The sequence below is a fragment of the Canis lupus genome, chromosome 33, assembly GCF_011100685.1.
Source record: "Canis lupus familiaris isolate Mischka breed German Shepherd chromosome 33, alternate assembly UU_Cfam_GSD_1.0, whole genome shotgun sequence".
Lineage (NCBI taxonomy): Eukaryota > Metazoa > Chordata > Mammalia > Carnivora > Canidae > Canis > Canis lupus.
In genome coordinates, this window is record NC_049254.1 from 19,922,372 (window position 1) to 19,928,371 (window position 6,000).

Genomic DNA, 6,000 nt, shown 5'->3' on the forward strand with positions numbered 1-6,000 from the left:
TAAAATATTTGAAATAATTTCTAATTCACTTAGAAATTCTAGATCCTTTACAGTAACTTAGTTGTATCTTTTATTGCTCTTCAAAATTGACCTAATTATTCAGTCAAGCCTTTCTTCTGGAAGTCCGATTGGTTAGAAAGCCCTCTTCAGATTTTCACTACTGAGATAAAAATAATTCACTTAAAATGGCTTCTTCTTTAGGTTTTTATTCCTAAAAAAGGAATAAAATTTGCCAAGTAGGCAAATTCATATTAATTTGACAGCAAGATTTGTTGGGTATCTGTGGGTCACAAAAACTTTCTGAACTAGCCATGTAGTAAACTGGCCTCACGTCTAGTAGTTCTAAACACCCCCCCCCAAAATTATAACTTTCACATAGAAGTTTTTCTTTCCTCTAAACTCAAACTGTCTTTCAGTAGCTACTCTGTGTGCACATAAGCTATCTATCTTCTTGCTGTAGTAGTAACCTTTAAATACTGGGATCTTAATCCAACTAGACAGATCAGCATAAAGACTTCTTCCCAAGAATGGAGAAAATTTGACAACTTTTTAATCATAAACCTTTTTCTTTAGTCTGTTAAAATTGGGACCTCACCATGAAAGGGCGTATTGCTTTGGAGGCTGGTAGACAGTTAACTTGTCACCTGATCTTCATATGCAAAAGGCCTGTATTCCACTGGTCTGTGAGATCTGAAATCACAAAACCAAAAATACCCAACTGCTGGACTCCCCGAGCAGCTACTAGATGTCTAAAAACTTACTTTTCTTCTTCCTCTCACCTGTTTACGTGAGCACCACATGTTCTTAAGCCTAAAGCCCTCCCAAACTGAGCTCCACGTAAGTCACAACCGCAATCTTAGGAATTAAAACCTTGAGCCCTGAACGGGGGGAGTAGTAAAGTCAGAGATTCCTCAAGGGCAATTCCAAAAGCTTTTTTTTTTTTTTTTTTGAGAGAAGACAATTCTCGAGAGGGCACAGTGGTATCAGCATGCACTGCTTGTGCATATCCACTTTGATACATTCTGATGAAGAATGAGAAGAGCAAACAAAGATGTGAAAAGTCAGTGCAAATTGTTTCTTTCTTCTTCTTCTTTTTTTCCTAGAACTAGAGAAATACCTACGTGGAAAGCTGAAATCTGGGCCGGTCAAACTTACACGAGGGGCAGTGGAGGGCATATGTTAACTATTCCCAGGTCACTGCAGAGGGCATTCGGGATTAGGGCCGACAGGTAAGAAAGTAAAGCGTGTGCACGACCTGACTTTGCAAATGGGACTGCTTATCACTTACCCCTAATGTTTCCAGCTCTGCCGTTTATTTACAGAACCGTCCTTACCATGTATTTGTTTTTGTTTTTTTAGGACTTTCTCGACAGCAACAAGTCAGGTCAGTCCCCCTAGGCCAGAGCTCCACTTGAGAGCCTGCGGTGGGGGGTGGGGGTGGGGGGTGGGGAGGAGCGGCCCCTGCGAGCTGGAGCAGCCGGGGCTTAACCCTGGGCCAGGCAGCGAGACGGTCTCGCCTTTGGCCTCACCTGCATTATTTTCGGGGGCCGGGAGCCGTGAACACCACGCTCCCAAGTCTCCAGGGACTCAGCGCGTCGGCTCCGCTCAGGCCGGGGCTGCCCCGGAGCCTGCCCTTCGGCCGCTGGGGCGCCCCGACTGCTCCCCGCTCCCGGGGGGCGCGGACGGGGGCTCCCCGCGGCTGACCCCGTGCAGCCGGGCTCGGCGGGTGCAGCGCTAGGTGGGGGAGCTGCGCGCCATATTGTGTTGTTCGCTCGTGTTTATAGTTGATGTGTGCGCCTGGCATATGTTTGTGCAAGTGTGTTTATCAATAGAACTTTTAGAGGATCCCTGCCTCCTGCCTCTCGAGCATCCTCACAAAGGGCAGCAGCTGCGGGGAGGGAGCCACACGGCCCGGACCGCGCTCCACAAGGCGGGAGGCTGCACCTCTTTCAAACTTTCCAAAAAAAAAAAAAACTTCCGACCGTTCAGCTATCGAAAAGCGTCAACATTTTTTTTTTTTTTCCCCATGTTTCCAGAGGGGCCCAAAGGGGCGGGGGGGGGGGGGGGGGGAGAAGGAAAGGCGAACGGTCCCTTCCCCGGCCCGCGCCTCCGGGGTCGCACAGCCAGGGCGGGCGGGGGCCGGTAGCTGCGGCGTCTGCAGGGGCGCCCCGCGGCCCCGGGGCCAGGGCACCCCCGCCCCTCCCCGCCCCTCCCCGTCCCCCCCAGTTCTCCGAAGACGCTCCAGAGACCGCGAGAGCCGCGGCCGGCGGGGCGGGGGAGGGGGAGGGGGAGGGGAGGGGGAGCGGTGGGGGTAGGGAGGGGCGCGGGGGAGGGCGAGGAGGGAGGGGGCGGGAGGGCAGCCGGCGCCTCTACAGCTCCGGAGCCCCGGCTAGTCCCCCTCGGCTCCTCTTCTTGGAAGCGGCAGCTCCAGGCGCGGGGAGTAGAGAGAAGAAGGCAGAAGACACGTTTCCAGCTGCGGGACGGCCCCTCCCGCGCCCCCCTTCCCCCCCCCGCCCCCCGCCGGGTCGCGCGAGGCCGCAGCCGCCGCCCGGCGCGAGGACGGGCGCCCGGGAGGGGGCGGGGGCGGGGGCGGGGGCGGGGAGGGGTGGGGGCGGGGCGCGGCGCGGGGGCGCGGAGGTGCGCGCGCACTCGGCCGCCGCCGGCCCGCGGACCCGCCGCTCAGACTCGCCCCCCCCAACCCCACCCCAGTCCCCTCCTTGCCCGTCCCGTCGCCCCCCACTCCAGGGCCTCGCGGACGCCTCGGCCCCCTCGCGCGCGCACACCCCTCCCTCCCGCCCGCCCCACAACAAATTAGAGTTTTGGGGGTTACCTCCTCGCGCTCTTTAATCTTCTTTCCTCAACTCCTAAACTTCCCCCCGCCCCTACTTCTTCGGCAGAAGGCCCACATTGGGCGCCTCACGCCGCGCACCCCCGCTCCTCTGCGCCTATTGGCTCGCTCCTACGCCACTCTTGGCTTCCGCGAGCCAATAAGAGCGGGACGCCCCTCGTGAGGGTGCCGCCCATAAACAAAATGCACTCTTCCTCCTCCTCGCCCAAGTCCCCGCCCCCGTCGGCTTCTTTCCTCATCTCTACCACCTTGGATTGGACTAGGAGAGGCCCAATCCGCTATCTCAAGCACCCATTGGGGGGCGGAAACTTCGCTCAGACGATCGTCGACAGGCGATTGGCCGGCCGTCTTCCCACTCCCCCCAACCCCGCCCGCCCCTTCGCCCACTCCGGAGAGGTCAGTCGCGTCTCGCCGTTCAGTGATCCGAGAGCTGGAAGGCGATTGGCCGAGGCCGCCCGTCAGGCCGGATTGGAGTGAGCCGTGATTGGCCAGCACCGACACGATCAGGTTAGGTTGTCTCCTCCTCCGCCCCGCCCCCCTGTTTCCTCCGCCCCCCCCGCAGCCCCCCTCCCGACTGCTTTTACTTTCTACGCATTTCTATTTCCTCCTTTATTTATTTATTTGTGATAAACTTAAATGACCCGGCGACGGAGGCGGGACTGGCGGCCAGGCCGAGGATGACGAGGGCCGGCCCGGGGCCAATAGCCGAGGGGGCTGCGGGGTGAGGGGCAGCTTCGGCGGCCAGTGAGAGGCAGGTGTCTGGAGCGCGCTGGGCCGGTGGAGCCGGGATGCCCCAGCGGAGGCGGCGGTTACCCGCTGTCTGGCGCGGCGAGCCGGCGGGGGGGGGGGGGGGGGGGCGCCGCGGGGGTGCAGGGGGGGCGGCGCGGAGGTGACGGGGGGTCGGCATGGGGGGCGCCGGGGGGGTGCAGTGGGAGCGGGTGCAGGGGGGCGCTGGGGGTGCAGGGGGCGGCGCGGAGGTGACGGGGGGTCGGCAGGGGGGCGCCGGGGGGTGCAATGGGAGCGGGTGCAGGGGGGCGGCAGGGAGGTGCATGGGGGCGCCGGGGGGTGCAGTGGGAGCGGGTGCAGGGGGGCGGCGAGGAGGTGACGGGGGGTCGGCAGGAGGGCGCTGGGGGGGTGCAATGGGAGCGGGTGCAGGGGGGCGGCGAGGAGGTGACGGGGACCGGCAGGGAGGTGCAGGGGTGGTGCGCCGGGGGGATGCAGGGGAGCGGGTGCAGGGGGGTCAGGGGGGCGGCGGGGAGGTGACGGGGGGCCGGCAAGGGGGTGCAGGGGGGGCGCTGGAGGGATGCAGTGGGGGCGCCGGGGGGTGCAGGGGGAGCGGGTGCAGGCGGGGCGCCGGGGGGCTGCGGGGGGGGCGCCGGGGGGTGCAGGGGGGGCGGCGGGGGGGTGTGGCCGGTGCAGACCGCTGAGGCCGCGGGACCGGAGCTGGAGCGGGGGTGGGCGAGTCGGCGGCGCGCGGGGCCAGCCCGGGGCGGGCTGCAGGTCGCGGCGCTGCGGGGTCAGCAGAGGCCGCAGCAGAGCCCGGGCTCCTCCGAGGCAAAATCGGCCCATCGAGGAGGTCTAGGAAAACACTGTGTGTGAAACGGTTCGTAGTAAGCCGCCCTTAATAAAAAACGAGGATATTATCCTAACGGGAATCCTAACGGGAAAAACAGATTATGTTTCTTATTACCCAACCCCCCGAAGTACCGACGACACCAGCGGAGCCCGGAAAATTCAATATCCCCAGGGCTTAGAAGGAACAAATAAAGCAACACGGAAAATTAAATGCGGTTCAGATGCTTCAATAAAACCTTCATCCTCATCCATTTGTCACTCAACATAGCGCTCCCCAGAGCCAGATCCTTACCAAGTGTTAGTCCAGTGCTCAGGCCTTGCGGGGGCATGAGGCTCCAGGCCAGCAAGATGCTCAGGAAGGATTCCTAAAAAGGCGTAAGATTGGGGGCGGGAGGAAAGGGGTATTCCCTTTTACTAAACAACAACAACAAAAAAAAAAAATTTTTTTCTGCCAAAAGAAGAAGTTGCACTTTTTAGGGAACTTCGATAACAATGATTTATCACAAATTAAGGGACTTTATGAAAAATACCATGCATACAAAGACTTGACTGTATATGCAGTTTGAAAACTCTCTTTGGTGGAACATGCATTTGATGTGTAGTTTCTAATAAGTGTTCTCTGAATTTTATCTGACTTCGTCGGGACATAGAGTATTCATTAAAGAAAAAGTTATTCATGACACTTTGATAGAGCTGGGCCAGGCCGACTTTATTCAGGACCATTGAGATACAGGTACAGATGGATAGGACCACTGTGATAGAATTTTGCAGCGGGAGCAGAAGACTGGGCCAAAATGCAACTACATCATGGACAAGTGGGAATTTTAACCAAGGAGCAAGGTGAAGGCTGGTGGATGGAGGATTACTACAAGGCAACATCAGGGAATTTTGGCTAAACCCACCTAAAAGCATTCTTGCTGAAGACAGGCCAAGGTGACAAGGCGTCACCTGGAGAATGGTGGAAGATGAGGAACCTGATCATATGTGAAGAGTGATCAGATTGGGGGTGGAGGAGTGATCCTTGCTAAACGGACTGACAAGGGTTCTTAACTGAAACAGAATCGTACAAGGAAGCACACAGATGCCTGCCTTTGATTAGGAGTCTTTGGCAGAACCTAAGCACAAGAAATCGGCCCCGGTTAAAAAAAAAAAAGGAAAAACCTTGACCTCATAAGTACAATTAGATCTATCTTTTGAGGAAAATATAAGGGTCTCAGAATCTGTAAAATTATTGCATCAAACGTAAAGTACAAATTGCTATTGAATCTGGAAGTTAAAATATTTTAGAATTCATGTATAAATCTTAGTTGAAAAGTGATATAGTGAGTGTAACAAGTGTCCATACAGAATACTCAGCTTTAGATGAGAAAATTCTGTAAAATGTAACAGGTGTTTAGTTAATCCCTTAGCTTTTTCAAGAGACAGTGGCCACTCCTATGTACTGCTTAAAACTCATCCTTTGCAACAAATTTTTAAAGGTATTATTCAATGTACTAGCATTGAGACTTGTTAGGATTATAATGTAAGTCATTAGGAAAGCAGTGTAAAATATTCTAATTATATTCTAACTTATAAAT

The 6,000-nt window shown here is 56.1% G+C and overlaps 1 protein-coding gene across 17 annotated transcripts in view; it reads right to left on the reverse strand.

The window, feature by feature from the left end:
• ZBTB20 (zinc finger and BTB domain containing 20) overlaps positions 1-2,945 on the reverse strand; it is a 750,813-nt gene extending 747,868 nt beyond the window's left edge. For 16 of the 17 annotated variants that reach the window (XR_005383338.1, XR_005383339.1, XR_005383340.1 and 13 more), the window contains exons 1-2: positions 2,831-2,945; positions 596-690 (exon numbers count right to left, since the gene is read on the reverse strand). The gene's annotated coding sequence lies outside the window, so the exon portion shown is untranslated. Of the gene's footprint in view, positions 1-595; positions 1,432-2,830 lie in introns of those variants that run through there. The other variant, XM_038582873.1, reaches the window with a different exon arrangement.
• Positions 2,946-6,000: the final 3,055 nt, after the last annotated feature.